The following is a 17,707-nucleotide window of genomic DNA, read 5'->3' as shown; positions in this document are numbered from 1 at the left end:
ACGGACCCCGTCCCTAGGTCTGTATCATGGTCCGTGTCCGTGCGATTAAAAATAGTTGTGATGAAATAAGAAGGCACGGACACCGTGCCTACCTCCGTGTCCGGGTCCGTGTCCGCTCTGTTCGACGAATTATTTTATGAAAATTTTGCGACATGTCTATTCTCGCAATTAACACATAAGGCATCAAGATTCATCACTATGAGACCATTCTAGGACACCATAACAATGAACTAAACTTTTATAATCACCCTACAATTCATACGACCCAAAATATTGTCATTTATATTAAAGTTTATTTCTTACGACATCTTAATAATTCAAGCTCTTAACGACATGAATCAAAACCTCAAAAATACTCTAAACATCATTACTAACTTTCTTATATGCAGCAACGATCACCCGTCGATCCCCAACAAAGCCCGCAACATAAAAACTTCAAGAACATATTAAAATTCATAACTTTCTTGAAACACGATTTGAGCAGTCATACTAAAAACTCCATAACTCACTCGTTTTTAATCCAAATAACTCGAATTTTATATAAAATCGAACGTATCAAAAAGATCTACGTTTTTGTAATTAAAAGTTTTCTCAAAATATGTACCAAAAAATCGCAGTTTTCGAAAGAACAGCGAAACATGAGTTTTAGGATCTAAAAATAGCAGTCATACTAAAAACACCATAACTCACTCGTTTTTAATCCAAATAACTCGAATTTTATATCAAATCTAAGGCATTGAAAAGTTCTACGATTTTCACGTTGAAAGTTTTCTCAAAATCAATACCGAAAAATCGCAGTATTTTACAGAACAGCAAAAACGTGAATTTGGTGATCCAAAATTGTTTCAAACTTGATCTAGACGTGATTGCTCAAACTTCTACGCATCACACATATAATTTTTGCATAAATAACAACACAACGCATAATATGACAAGATCGATGCATCAAGAACAGAATATACGTGCCTTTTGATGTTTAAAAATACCGAAACGACGATACCGAAGCGGAGATGATACGGGAGACGATCCGGGACGAACTTAGCTCAATTTCTTCAAAGAAAACTTACTAAATATATGCTGGAAATTTTTAGAGGAGATGTGCTCGTTGAATGAAAAAAAAGAAGGAAGAAAATGAAATAAATAAATTGAGAGAGGAGTGTTTTAAAAACACAACCTTCTCTTTAGTCAAAAAGTTTAATAGCATGTTTTGTTTTGTGTTTTGTGTTGTGTGTGTGTACGTGTATATGTGTGTGTAAATGTGTGAGTGTGTGTGTGAGTCAAAGTGTGTGTGCTTGTGTGTTGATATATATATATGTGTATATATATATATACCTACATATATATAAACAATTATAACATATGTATTTAATATACTAAAAAATCTATTTAAAAACATTTAACATACTAATTTAAAATAAATCTCATATTAACCCCATTATAAATTTTAACTTTAAATAAGATGCACAAATACTACAACTTTAAAATTTTAAAATCAATTAATCATTTAAATAATTAAGCTCTTAAATTACTAAAATTAATTAAATTATTTAAAATACTCCATCCTTATCTTAAATAAAATACTGCATTAAAATTTACTAAAAAAAATCGTCCCTATCTCCTTTCCTCGATCTCGCCTCGAATAATCGCCTGAAACATAAAACTCTAGAAAACATTTTAACATACATTAAATAAACATAAATAATTAAAATAATAAATTTCATAAATTAAATATATGCATGGATTTTACGTATACTATTTTGGGCTTTACAATATCTCCCCCCCTTATAAAAATTTCGTCCTCGAAATTAAGTCTTACCGAACAACTCTGGGTAGCGGATTCTCATATCTGCTTCAGCTTCCCAAGTGGCCTCCTCCACTGATTGATTCAGCCACTGGACTTTGACTAACTTAGTCGTCTTATTTCGAAGTCTACGCTCTTGTCTGTCTAAAATTTTAATCGGTCTTTCCTCATAAGACAAGTCTGGAGTCAACTGCAATGGCTCATGGCTCAGAACATGCGAAGGATTTGCTAGATACTTCCTCCTCAACATCGAAACGTGAAATACATTGTGCACTCCGGCCAAATTCGGCGGTAGGGCTACACGATAAGCTAGTGTTCCAACTCTGTCAAGAATCTCGAACGGTCCAATAAATCTCGGACTCAGCTTACCTCTCTTCCCAAATCTCATAACACCCTTCATAGGTGCTATCTTAACAAATACATGATCACCTACAGCAAATTCAAGATCTCTCCTTCTCTTATCAGCATAACTCTTCTGACGACCCTGGGCGGTCTTCATTCTATCACGAATCTTAACCACCACATCTGCAGTCTGCTGAACTATTTCTGGACCAAGTTCTGCTCTCTCACCAACTTCATCCCAATGAACTGGCGATCTGCACTTTCGTCCATACAAAGCTTCATAAGGAGCCATACCTATTGATGATTGAAAACTGTTATTGTAGGTAAACTCCACAAGTGGTAGTTTAGACTCCCAAGTCCCATGAAAATCAATCATACAAGCTCTCAACAAATCCTCTAATATCTGAATCACTCGCTCAGACTGGCCATCTGTCTGAGGGTGAAATGCAGTACTGAATAACAATTTCGTCCCCATGGCTGCATGTAAACTTTTCCAGAAGGACGATGTAAACCTCGGATCCCTGTCTGACACAATAGAAACTGGAATCCCATGCAAACGAATTATCTCCCTTATATAAAGCTCCGCATACTGCGTCATGGAGAAAGTCATCTTCACTGGTAAGAAATGTGCTGACTTAGTTAGTCGATCCACTATAACCCAAATGGCATTGGATCCTCTGACTGACCTCGGCAAACCAACAACAAAATCCATGGTGATATTCTCCCATTTCCACTCTGGAATGGGAAGTGACTTAAGCATCCCTGCTGGTCTCTGATGCTCTGCTTTCACCTGCTGACAAGTGAGACATTCTGATACATATCTGCGGATATCTCGTTTCATCCCTGGCCACCAATACAAAATTTGCAAGTCTTTGTACATCTTGGTACCTCCTGGGTGAATAGAATACGGAGATGCATATGCCTCTGACAAAATATCCTGTCTGATTGAATCACCACTAGGCACCCACATTCTATCTTTGTATCGCACAATACCATCTGACACTGTGTAGAGAACACTGCCCTTCGCTTCATCTTTTAGTTTCCATTTCTGTAGTTGCTCATCTGAAGACTGTCCTGCTCGAATACGATCTAGGAAGGAAGATTTGACTGTCAGATTAGACAGCTTAGGAGCTTTGCCCTTGCGATAAACTTCCAAGTCAAACCTTTGAATCTCATACTGAAGAGATCTCTGAGCTGATAAATGAGCTATGACTGCAACTTTTCTGCTCAATGCGTCTGCGACAACATTAGCTTTTCCCGGATGATAGCTAATTTCACAGTCGTAATCCTTAACCAGTTCTAACCAACGTCTCTGTCTCATATTTAATTCTTTCTGTGTGAAGAAATATTTGAGACTCTTGTGATCAGTGAAAATCTAACATTTCTCACCGTATAGATAGTGTCTCCAAATTTTCAATGCAAAAACAACGGCTGCTAACTCAAGATCATGTGTCGGGTAGTTTTTCTCATGTACCTTCAACTGTCTGGAAGCATAAGCTATGACCCGACCTTGTTGCATCATTACTGCTCCTAAACCGAGCTTAGATGCATCAGTGTATAACACAAAATCTCCTTACCCTGATGACATGGCTAACACTGGTGCTGAAATAAGAGCTTGCTTCAAAGTATCGAAGCTCTTCTGACATTCATCGCTCCACACAAACTTAGCATTCTTCTTAGTAAGTAAAGTGAGTGGCACTGCTATCGACGAGAATCCTTGAATGAACTTACGGTAGTAACCAGCTAAACCCAGAAAACTTCGGATCTCAGATGCATTCTTTGGTTCAACCCATTCCTTGACAGTTGCTACTTTCGCTGGATCCACCTCGATACCACTACTAGATACTATATGACCCAAAAACGCTACCTTTTCCAACCAAAATTCGCACTTACTGAATTTCGCAAATAACTTGCGACTCTGAAGAATCTGTAAGACTATCCTCAAATGCTGGTTATGTTCTTCATGGCTCTTCGAGTATATGAGGATGTCGTCAATAAATACTATGACGAACTGATCAAGATACTGATGGAATACTCGGTTCATTAGATCCATGAAAATAGCTGGAGCATTCGTTACTCCAAACGGCATCACTAAGAACTCGTAATGCCCATACCGGGTCCTGAAAGCTGTCTTGTGGACATCTGCATCCTTCACTTTCAATTGATGATATCCTGATCGAAGATCTATCTTAGAAAATACAGTAGCTCCTTGCAATTGATCAAACAAATCTTCTGTTCTAGGCAATGGATACTTATTCTTGATCGTCACCTTATTTAACTCATGGTAATCGATGCAAAGCCTCATGCTCCCATCTTTCTTTTTCACAAATAGTACCGGTGCTCCCCAAGATGAGAAACTTGGGCGAATAAATTCCTTGTCCAGAAGCTCCTGTATCTGTTGCTTGAGTTCTAACATCTCAGCTGGAGCTAATCTGTATGGTGCCTTAGAGATTGGCACGGTACCTGGCATGAGATCGATGGCAAACTCCACTTCTCTATCCGGTGGAAGTCCTGCAACATCATCTGGAAAGACGTCTGGAAAATCTCTGACTACCGGAACATCTGATATAGATGGAGTGGTTACATCAGGTGCTGACACAATACTGGCCAAGAAAGCCTGACACCCTTTGGAAATCAATCTCCTCGCCTGTATACAGGAGATCATGCGAGGAAAATTCCTCCATCTAGCTGGCTCGAATAGAAACTGCTCCATGCCTAATGGTCTGACCAACACTGATCTCTTCTGAAAATCAATAAGAACTCGATTCTTTGTCAAACAATCCATTCCCAAAATGATATCAAACTCTGGCATTGGCAATATAATCAAATCTGCATACACCAAGTGACCCTGCAGTTCTAGATCAATATCTCTGACCACACTGGTGGCTAACAACTCTTCCCCTGATGGAAGTGTCACTGAAAAGTTCACGTCTAGGCCAATGGACTTGATGTCCAAATGATTAGCAAAGGTCTCCGATATAAAGGAGTGAGTGGCTCCTGAATCTATCAGTGCAGTTGTGGCTAATCTCTTTATGAAAATATTTCCTGAGAGATGTTAGCACAACACCAAACTTATATCCCAAAATACTAGCAATTAACTTTAAGCACAGTTGAAATCAATATATTCCAAGTCAATTTAAAATCTTACTAGTACACTAATAATCTCAAATAAAATTTCCACATGCAAGGCAAATAATACCGAGCTTAAATAGAAATGATTACCGGTCAGTAGTGTAGTGTCTGGGGTTCGCCTCCTGTGCGTGCATGGCGAATACCCTCCCTTGGGTTGGCTGCTTCCACTGAGGACACTGCTTCAGCATGTGATCCGTAGATCCACATTTAAAACACTTGCCTGATCCATACAAGCATGGTCCTGGATGCTGGCGGTTACACTTCGGGCACATTGGGAAAACAACGGGCCTCTGAGGCGCCCCCTGCTGCTGGATAGGACCCTTGCCCCTAGGTGGTCCTTGGTAAGGCTTCTTCCCAGGCTGCCCCTGAAAAGGTTTCTTGTACTGGGGTCGCTGATGCTGATGCTGTGGCTGCGGTGGTGCCTGGTAGGGCCTCTTGCCCAACCTATCAGTCTCAATGTCTCTCTGGTCTTGCTCCGTCGCCAGAGCTCCAGAAACGGCAGCTGCGTATGTAGTAAGGCCAGTTACTCTCACATCACGGCGCAAGACTGGCCGCAAACCACCCATGAAATGCCTCAGTTTTGCTCGAGCATCATTAGCTATGAGTGGCACAAAGTAGCAACCCTGTTCAAACTTTCTCACAAACTCGGCCACACTACTATCTCCCTGTCGTAGTGTCATAAATTCCGTAGTCAAACGGGCCTGTACCTCCTCAGTGAAGTACTTAGCGAAGAACATCTCTTTGAATCCATCCCAAGACAACATCGGCAAATTAACTGCCACCGATGCAATGTCCCACCATCGTCTTGCATCCCCTGCTAGGAGAAAAATGGCACATCAGACTCAATCCACATCCCGCAATTCCATATACTCAAAGATCACCTCTATAGACTTAACCCACTCTTCCGCCACCATAGGATTCGTAGTCCCTGAGAACTTCTGAGGATTCATCTTCTGAAATCTCTCGTACACTGCCTCCGGTTGAGTCCTCGGTCCTGTACCTCCTGCTGCTGGAGCTGGATTCCCCGCAACCTGTGCGAAGAACTGCGTCATAGCTGCAAGCATCTGCGCCTGCATATCTGGAGGTGGAGGAGGAGGAGTGGCTCTTTCCCCATCACGAGACTCTCGGTCCTCATCCCTAGCTCCACGGGCAATCAAACGTCTAGGAGCCATACTGTTCTAAAATTACCCAATACGTAAACCCAACATGCATATGAACATGATATAAATAACATAGGATTCACGTAACTGAACTTAAAAGTATGGACATGCTGAAAATAATAACTTAATGCATACTAGACTAACATAAATCTTTGAAAACTTAAAACTTACAGACTTGAGGTGTGACCTTATGAGCTTCTTGCGACTGGAAGTAGGCATAACCCTTTACAAGAACACCGCTCTGATACCAACTGTAACGCCCCAGATTTGACGACTGTCCTCACTGTACCAAGACGAGTCTTTCCGGCGTGCTTATGTCCTCACTCACACGCACCCTGGGAAACTTCCCAGGAGGTCACCCACCCCAAAATTGCCCCAAGTCAAGCACGCTTAACTTTGGAGTTCTTATGTGATGAGCTACCGAAAAGAAGATGCACCTTCGTGATATGAGTAGTACCAATCAAATCTTTTAAGTCCTCTTCAACTGTACAGTCCATTACATTGAACAGTCCCGGAATCCCTCTCATTCCCGTGTGGGTCGGTTCATTCATGTTCCCTCCACCTAGAAGCCTGCCAGGAGCCGCTCATTGTCCGTGCAACCGATGGCACCGGCGATCACCCCCCCGCCCTCTTCGGCCCCGGGCCTCACATGCCCACCAGCTTCCGCTTGGTTCGTCCCCGAACCACACCGTACTAAGAGAGGTCGCTCTAATACCAACTGTAACGTACCGTACTTTTACTACTTCAAAATTTGCGGAAAAATTAAAAATTTTCTTAAACATAAAATTTCATACGGTCGTCACTTGTCATTTAACTTAATAATATTAAAATCAACATTCCCAACTAATATTTTCCAACAAAGTACTTATTTCAAATCATCTCACATCCAACATAAAAACATAATATTTTAAAGTTTTCATAAAACATAAACATAGTGGTCCTCGGGTTTAGCCTTCCGCTCAGTCCAAGCCTGCCCCTTGGTCGCCACCTCCTGTCTCCTCCTCAACGTACTCACCTGCATCGTTCAAGTCTAGTGAGTCTAAAGACTCAACACGTATAAACTAGGAATAACGAGTATTACATAATAAAACCACATACAACTTCAAAATATAACATATATACTTGAAACTTAAACTTTCATAATAACTTTGAACTCTCATAAACTTCTTTGAACTTGAACATACATACTTTGAAACTTGAACTTGCATAATAACTTGAACTTTCATAAACTTGAGCTTTGCATAAACTTTGAACATACATGCATACATAATATGACGTGTCATCACATAAACTTTTCTTTAAACATGCTTTCATACTTCAACATACTTAACTTCATCATTTTGCGTAGAGGATGTTTCAAAGAAAGTGACCCATAACATAATAAATGCCTGATCAGACAAACCACAGTACTGGGCTGACATGGACATATCCACTGCCACATACATGAGATCCCTGTTCATAATTTAACAGTCCAGTTGATCCACGTTCATAATTTAACGCTTCACAACCACGATCTAACCCGTTCATAATTTAACGGGCGGATTGGTCCCCGTTCATAATTTAACGCTTTCCAATCTTAACTTCAAACCCGTTCATAATTTAATGGGGTGGAGAGGTCCTCGGCCACGTTCACCGACTTCCAAACCCATTCACTTTTGGTCACAAGACATTTAGCATACCTCAAAAACTTCAAATATTTTCTTTGCACGTCATACATACTTACTTTGCATTGAGGGATTCGTTGGATGTCAATCGGGTCGTTGCTGCAACATACTAATATGAATACATAAACTTAACTTGTACAACTTAAACGTAAATGTCATGCTTAATCCCAAGCTAAATAAATTCTTAGAACATTCTATAATTTTCCATGACATAACCCTGTAAAACATCATATTAAACCATGGTATAAAACCTCAAATCAAATAATAAAAGAATATACCTAAAATCTGAAGGTACACGGACCCCGTCCCTAGGTCCATATCATGGTCCGTGTCCGTGCGCTTAAAAATTGTTGTGATGAAATAAGAAGGCACGGACACCGTGCCTACCTCCGTGTCCGGGTCCGTGTCCGCTCTGTTCGACGAATTATTTTATGAAAATTTTGCGACATGTCTATTCTCCCAATTAACACATAAGGCATCAAGATTCATCACTATGAGACCATTCTAAGACACCATAACAATGAACTAAACTTTTATAATCACCCTACAATTTATACGACCCAAAATATTGTCATTTATATTAAAGTTTATTTCTTACGACATCTTAATAATTCAAGCTCTTAACGACATGAATCAAAACCTCAAAAATACTCTAAACATCATTACTAACTTTCTTATATGCAGCAACGATCACCCGTCGATCCCCAACAAAGCCCGCAACATAAAAACTTCAAGAACATATTAAAATTCATAACTTTCTTGAAACACGATTTGAGCAGTCATACTAAAAACTCCATAACTCACTCGTTTTTAATCCAAATAACTCAAATTTTATATCAAATCGAACGTATCGAAAAGATCTACGTTTTTGTAATTAAAAGTTTTCTCAAAATATGTACCGAAAAATCGCACTTTTCGAAAGAACAGAGAAACATGAGTTTTCGGATCTAAAAATAGCAGTCATACTAAAAACACCATAACTCACTCGTTTTTTATCCAAATAACTCGAATTTTATATCAAATCGAATGCGTCAAAAAGTCTACGATTTGCACGTTGAAAATTTTCTCAAAATCAATACCGAAAAATCGCAGTATTTTACAGAACAGCAAAAACGTGAATTTGGTGATCCAAAATTGTTTCAAACTTGATCTAGACGTGATTGCTCAAACTTCTACGCATCACACATATAATTTTTGCATAAATAACAACACAACGCATAATATGACAAGATCGATGCATCAAGAACAGAATATACGTGCCTTTTGATATTTAAAAATACCGAAACGACGATACCGAAGCGGAGATGATACGGGAGACGATCCGGAACGAACTTAGTTCAATTTCTTCAAAGAAAACTTACTAAATATATGCTGGAAATTTTTAGACGAGATGTGCTCGTTGAATGAAAAAAAAGAAGGAAGAAAATGAAATAAATAAATTGAGAGATGAGTGTTTTAAAAACACAACCTTCTCTTTAGTCAAAAAGTTTAATAGCATGTTTTGTTTTGTGTTTTGTGTTGTGTGTGTGTACGTGTATATGTGTGTGTAAATGTGTGAGTGTGTGTGTGAGTCAAAGTGTGTGTGCTTGTGTGTTGATATATATATATGTGTGTGTATATATATACCTACATATATATAAACAATTTTAACATATGTATTTAATATACTGAAAAATCTATTTAAAAACATTTAACATACTAATTTAAAATAAATCTCATATTAACCCCATTATAAATTTTAAATTTAAATAAGATGCACAAATACTACAACTTTAAAATTTTAAAATCAATTAATCATTTAAATAATTAAGCTCTTAAATTACTAAAATTAATTAAATTATTTAAAATACTCCATCCTTATCTTAAATAAAATACTGCATTAAAATTTACTAAAAAAAATCGTCCATATCTCCTTTCCTCGATCTCGCCTCGAATAATCGCCTGAAACATAAAACTCTAGAAAATATTTTAACATACATTAAATAAACATAAATAATTAAAATAATAAATTTCATAAATTAAATATATGCATGAATTTTACGTATACTATTTTGGGCTTTACAGATGGTGCTACCTCTTGCGCTGTATCTCGAAATCAATGTCCCTCAAGGAAAGCTCAGACTGGAAAGCATAAGTGGTGGCGGTAGCATAATCCAATGAACGAATCATCATAACATTATTGCGTATGGTAGGCCGTAGACCATCCATGAAATGTCTAAGCTTCACTGCAGGATCCCTTGCAATAAGGGGTACAAAATGACAACCCCTATCAAACTTCTTCACAAACTCAGTAACAGTAGAGTCTCCCTAACGGAGGCTCATAAACTCCCTCATCAGTCGCCCTCTAACATCCGCAGTAAAGTATTTTTCATAGAATATTTCCTTAAAACGAGTCCAAGTAAGTGTAGCAATGTCAACGCCATGCTCGGCTCCTTCTCACCACAAAGAAGCATCATCCCTAAACATGTAAGTGGCACACCTCACATGGTCAGCGTCCCCAATGTTCAGATAACGAAAGTGTACCTCTAATGAACGAATCCAACTCTCAGCAGCGAAGAGATCTTTGGTGCCAGAAAATTCCTTCGGTCCTACCCTCCGGAACTGATCATATTCGTCCTGTGGTGGCCTAGGTGCTTGCTGTAACTGCTGCTGCAGCATCTGCTGTAGCTGCTGCTGTAACTGCTGTAGCTGCTGCTGTAACTGCTGCTCGAAGTGACGAGCCATCCCTTCTAAAGCACGACTGGCAGTATCCCCTGGAGGAGGTGGTAGAGGTGCATTCCCTCGATGATTCACACTGTTCTCGGCTTGATTCTCATTAACAGAGGCACGTCTAGGAGGCATTTTATCTGAACGTTTTCCAAATTCTAACGTAACCAACATGCATTCAAATCTAAGTTTTCTAATCATACGGCATATCCTTATTCATTTTAGCAATTTAAGCATGCAAAGCATATATACTCAAAAAGCTAGTAAACATGTAACGTAAACATATTATTCATGTCATCATGCAGATAACATCATATCAAATCATATAAAGCATGTAAAACTTACAGATTGAGGCTTGATGACTGATCTTTCTGGCGCTGATGGTGGCACAACCCTTTACAGGACCTTTGCTCTGATACCAACTGAAACGTTTGCTTAATCGTTTCATTAAAAAATACTAGAAATTTTTTTTAAGCTCTCAAAATTTTGGCCATTACATATACATATATAAATACTTTGAAAATACCTTGCACCATTTTAAAATAAAACATCCAACTAGTAATTGAAAATCCAAAAGAAATAGTCAGAACATGAATTGTTAATCGTTTTACCAAACCTAAAAAGAAATAAATGTTGAAAAGTATAGCTCATACTAAACTTCTCAAAATCTTTCAAAACATAAATAAATAGTCGTAAAATCTTTAACATAATTCATAAACTTAAATGCGAAAATAGAAGCACTGGTCCTCGGGTTTGTGCACCGACAATCCAGCAAAGTCACCCACCAAGACCTCCAATATCATAATTATCAGTATCACCAGCATCAAACACACCTAGTGAATCTAAAGATCAACACATCATATTCTTGATAACGAATAATACGTATAAAACCACAAGCAACAGTGAAAAATATTCGTACTTAAAATAACATTTTCATGATAAGACATAAACTTTAAAGATAAACATTTTCATAAACATTTTCATAACAATATATATTCATATTAAACATATTCATATTCATATCAACATATTCATATCTGTATCATCATATTCATATTCATATTTAACACGTTCATATTCATATCAACATATTCATATCCGTATCATCATATTCATATTCATATTCATGTTTGTTGAATTCAAATCGTGATTGTGACTCATATTCTTAATCATATTGGGCGATTGATCCATCTACATAAAAACCACAGTACTGGGCAGCGGAGACATCAGCAACACTCTCACCTGGACAACTGAGTCCATGGCCAACATATCAACGTATTCGTATTCGTATTCGTATCAATGGAAACACGATCGTCGGGCTCCCACTGAGACCATAACCCTCACGATATTTTCAACATGTCATCGTATTAGTCACAATCCCTTCACGTCCTTCAACATTTCGTATTCTCATCACTTAATAAAAACATGCACTTAATAACGTTTTTCTTTGAAATCAAGCATGCAACATGTCTTTTAAATGTTCACGTTAAATCAAAAAATTCATAAACGTTTTTAAAAATGACATTTTAACATATACATATCCATGAACATTTAAAATAATCATATTAACACGTAAAACAGCATTAGAGCACTGCCATGACGTTTTCTAATTTTTAGGTGTAAAAAAGACCGTTTTACCTCTGGACGAAAAAATTCACGTTTTTGACTTTTTCTTAATTTCATTGACTCTAAAATGTCACAAATAATTATTTAAGCCTAAATTAAATTTCTCAAAATTTTATTTAGCTTAAATACTAGACTTGTTAATTAATTCGTAATTAGACGTTTTGAAGGCGTTTTAATCCCGAAAAATCCCAAACTTTAATATAAAATTCCTAAATTTATAACTTAGTATTTTTTATATTATTTTAGCCCTTGTGAACCATGACTCGACCCCCGTGAGCCGTGTTTCGAATTATTTTTCAAATTAAAACCCTAACTTGACCTATATGTTTCGACCCCGAGCCATGGTTCGATTTTCACGAGCCACCCTCGAACCATGCTAGACCAAACACTGCCCAAACCCCTTAGGCACCCTACTGGACCCTAAGCAACCATGGAACCTGACCCTAGGTGCAAAACCGAACCACACCAGCTGATGCATGAAGTGGCCGAGACTTCAACTTTGACAAGGACTCTAGTTACTCGCCTAGGACCTAACCCACCGAGCCATCCCTTGAACCCGCACTTCAAACACACTCCTAGAACCCTAGTGGCTTGACCTAACCTAGGCCAAGACCCCTTGGCCGAGCGCATCAACCCTGCACAGGCAACAGAACTTGCGCGTCTAACCTTGCATCTCTCGGGTAGGAGTCCTTGTTGGCTAGGACTCTTCTTAGACCACTTAACTCGAGTCCTAGCATGGCTAGGACCCTACTCTTGACTCTAATAGACCCGGGCCAAACCCTGGTCCCAAGCTGTGACCAAGCTGAGCCATCAAGGCCCATCACCGAACCCTTATGCTCACATGACAAGACTTTCATACCAGATTCTTTCTTTTGGTTTTTACAGCGTGTGTGGCATGTTCTTAAGACTCTAAACCCGTGTAAAGCATGCTGGTTTGATCCCTAACTCATGGCAGCCCCTTGAACATCATACAACATAATTTTGGAACAAAAACCAAGCTTTAAAAGTGCATATTCATGTAAAAACGAAAATAAATAAATACACCACTTGCTTTCCATAAAATTCATGCATAAAACTTATTATGGTTTGATGATGTTTTGAAGGAATAATTATGTGTGCCTTTGCGTATTTAACGCACGATTATTCGTTGACTATGGCGAAGAACGGGGCAAGAACCTTGGCTTGAACTCTTCCTTGTAAATTCTCGATTTTTCTTCACAAAATAATGAAGGCGTGTGCCGTGGATTTTGAAGAGTGTTTTTGGGAGAATAATTCTGATGTGAGGCATGAATTGTGCAGGGTTAAGGGTAGGTTTTAATATATTATATACTAATTAATTCACTAATCAAGCACTACAACAAAAATGGCTTTCCGCAGCGCGCATATGGGCTTTCCGCAGCGCGCATTGCACGCTGCAAAGTTGCAAGCGGTTAAAAGCTCAAGATTATCCGCGGTGTGCATGTGCACGCTGTTAATACTATTATCAACCATCGCCGATTTACGTCTATTAGCGACGGTTAAAGTAAACCGTCGCCGTTTTTAAATCGGCGACTGTGTTATTTAAACCTTCGCTATATTAGCGACGGTTTTACTAAAACCGTCTCTAATTTAAAAATTCAAACTCATTTTCCGCAGTGTGCTAATAATATGCATGCCGTGAATAATACTATTGACGGCGTGCGATTAATGTACGCCGTTAATTTCTGAACACAATTTTTTTTTAAAAAAATGATTTACTTTTAACATCACACATAAACATGCACGCCGTTAATAGTATTATTAACGGCGTGCATTTATTGTGCGCTGCGGATACTACTATCCGCAGCGTGCTTTTAATGCACGCTGTTAATAATAATATCCGCAGCATGCTTATAATGCACGCCGTTAATAGTATCAAGTTAATATCCGCAGCGTGCTTTTAATGCACGCCGTCAATAGTAATATCCTCAGCGTGCTTTTAATGCACGCCGTTAATAGTATCAAGTGCAACACTATTAACAGTGCACATATGGGTGCACGCCGTGAAAAGTAGTATTCGCAGCGTGCTTTTAATGCACGCTGGTGATGACGTGCTGCGGAAAATCATTTTTCTTGTAGTGAAGGCTTAGGCCTATTAAGCATAAGTTCAGGCCCATTAGTCTTAATTAGGATTTAATTAAAATATTAAAATAGTTTTGCTAAAATAAGTTTGTGAATTTAATAGCCGGGTTGCCAAAAAATTCGTATTTTTGTTGAAAACCAACACCGAAAAAATTTACGTCCCTGCGTATAAAATTACCTCAAAACTCCTTATTTTCAAAAATATGAAAACCATATTTTAAACAATTAAAAATAATTTTTAATAAAAACATTTTATGTTTTTCAGCCATCGGTTTCCTTTCTTCGATCGCAACTTGAATGTCCCTTAAAAAATTCCATTTTATGCGTAATGATAATTAAATCCGATTCAACACATATTCGTGCATGTCATATAATCAATTAAGCAATTAAATCAATTAATTACTCAATTTTCATATTTCCTAGATTTGCATGCAGTTGGATTACATCGTCTTAATTTTTGGACTTTACAGAACTACTTGTACACCTTGAAGACATCATTCCTTTCTATAATTTGGATCCAATATATGCCAATTGTATAGTTGTGTACATGTGGTAAGTCTTCTTCTCTTGTTTGTTGATCACTTAAGCTGTATAAATTTAATTAATTTAGCATATTCACGTTATTTTGTTAGAAATTGTAGGCATCTTTACAAAAAGATGAAAAAAGATAACAAGACCGACAAGTTCAGATTTGTCAATCCACACACGATCTCATACATGCCATATGTGACCAAACTTCACAAAAACAGTAAAATAGAACACTTGAATGAAAGAGCAAGTGTTTTAACCGAAAGACTGAGTGGTGCATCAACAAATCAACTAGTTTTGGTGCCAGATAATGTTGGGTGAGTCAAAATTACAATATTTATTGACTATTTATTGAATTGTATGCACTAATTATGTGTTCTCGACTATTTATTGAATTGTATGCACTAATTATGTGTTCTATGCGTAGTTATCATTGGATTCTCACTGTCATCGATCCTTACAAGGAGATGGTTTATTTGTTAGATTCACTTAGTCATTGAAACCGTTATGATGACTAGAAATATGTGGTGGATATGTAAGTTAATATTTTTTTATGTCAAATTTAATTTAGTGAATAGAACACTCATATGTTGACTGTTACTGATGTATGAAGGAGTGTAAGATTGTTTAATTCAAACAAGGAAAGGAAAGGGAAAAAACAAGCTACATGTGAAGTACTAAAGGTATGCATGTGTAATTGTCATTAATTAACGTTCATTTCAATTTGTGTATCAATCACTAAATTTTTTTTTAACACAGGGTCCACGACAACCAGATTCGAAACAATGTGGTTTTTATGTTATTGAAAAAAATGCTACTAGTGAGAAGAACTCAATATCTTCAATTGTAATATTCAACATATTCTCAATATTCACAAATAAATGTGTGTTTCTCATTTTTCAATGTCTTTATTGATTGTTTTTTACTAATATTATCACTGTGTTTGTTCACAGTTCATGAAAACAGAGTACTCTAAGGAAGAAATTGATGAAGTGCGATCCGAGTGGGCAGAATGCATACAAGATTATATTTACGAATAGGTATGCAAAGTATTGATGAAGTGCTTTGTGTTACAATGACCCAAATCAATCATTTTTCTATTTTCTTCAGTAAATGATGCCCCTGAGCACATATTCTGGTCATTATAGTAAATAGTCTAAATCATATGAACATTCTGCTCATGATCTTGAACTGTATATTTGGTAACAATTCCAGGTAGGTTGACGAAACAAAGCTTGTGAATATTAGTTTCACATTAGTTCTAGCTTCCTAGAACATAAATGTTATAGGTTTGCGAATTGATGTTATGATCTTTTTTCGAGTATATAAATGTTGTTTGTGTTGTTTGTTGTTTGGAAATTTTTGGGATGTCCTACTTATGGGGAGGTCATGCCGAAGTTCTTATTTTCCTCAGTATATATTAGTTATGACTTTATTTCGCGTATATAAATGTTGTTTGTGTTGTTTTGTAATTTTTGGGATGTCCTACTTATCGGGAGGTCATGCCGAAATTTCTATTTTCTTCAGTACATATCAGTTATGACTTTATTTCGCGTACATAAATGTTGTTTGTGTACTCTTAATCATGTCAATATTGTTTGTCTTTGTATGTAGTCTAGTGTTGCGATTGTCTTTGTTGATTATTTGAGCAGCGCAATTGGATACTGTCAAACTGGGCTGCAAAATATGGGTTCAGTTTGATATCATTAACTAATTTGATATGTTGTATACAATGTCAAAATTCAGTTAGCTTTCAAATTCCAATGTGTGGGATATATTTATTATGGGAAAACAATGTATTATCGTCTCTATGCACCATTTGTGTTAGCTGTGTTTCCAGTGCATGTTTTGCTTGCAATCTCATCTCTTACATAGGGTTTTAATGGGCTTTCTATGTGTGGATTATATGCCAGGGATGAAATGGCATGGGAAGGTTTTGATGCATAAATGTTGATGAGGTTTGAGGAGATCGAGGCCGACGATGACAAAAGATTGCATTATATCCATATTTTCTGTTTGGAAAATTTTGATATTGTGGGACTCTGCTACCATATTGCCACGTTGATGACGAACATGTATCAAGGTCAATTGTAGTATTAAATTCAAATTTGTAAAATTTTTGCTAATCGTTGGCATATTTTGGGATGAGGATTTTGAACATAACATAGCCACGAATTGAACGTAGTAGATAATTTATTTTCGATTGTTATTTTTGGTTTAATTATTATTATATATATTGTAAATAAAAAATTTTAATACAATAATTTTTGCCTAATGAAAAAGATTATTAAAGACAACAGTTTTAAATTGTTGTAGATTCAACAAAACAATACGATTTTTAGGCGTTGCAAAACTGTTGTCGATTGTGTTGAAAAAACAACGGTTCCAAACGTGGTGAAACTGTGCTCGTTGATATATAATGACAACGGGATAAAATTGTTGCAAAATTGTTGTCAATCGTGCTAAAAGACAACGGTCTTTAGACGTTGCAAAACTGTTGTGGTTGTTATTGTGGTTGGTATTAAAGGACAATGGTTTAAAACTCTTGCAAAACTGTTGTCGTTGGTACTAAAAGACAACGGTTTAAAACCTTTTCGAAACTGTTGTCGTTGATACTAAAAGACAACCGTTGTCGTTGAACCCACTTT

The 17,707-nt window shown here is 37.3% G+C and overlaps 1 long non-coding RNA gene across 1 annotated transcript; it reads right to left on the bottom strand.

Moving 5' to 3' along the window:
- Positions 1 to 7,204: 7,204 nt before the first annotated feature.
- On the bottom strand, positions 7,205 to 9,480 carry LOC142541656 (uncharacterized). The gene is made up of 2 exons (XR_012819439.1): positions 9,394 to 9,480; positions 7,205 to 7,450 (listed from the first exon to the last, which is right to left on the bottom strand). It is a non-coding gene; the product is annotated as an uncharacterized LOC142541656 (long non-coding RNA).
- Positions 9,481 to 17,707: the final 8,227 nt, after the last annotated feature.

Source organism: Primulina tabacum, chromosome 4, assembly GCF_025594145.1.
Source record: "Primulina tabacum isolate GXHZ01 chromosome 4, ASM2559414v2, whole genome shotgun sequence".
NCBI lineage: Eukaryota > Viridiplantae > Streptophyta > Magnoliopsida > Lamiales > Gesneriaceae > Primulina > Primulina tabacum.
This window is presented reverse-complemented; position numbering and strand designations above follow the sequence as displayed.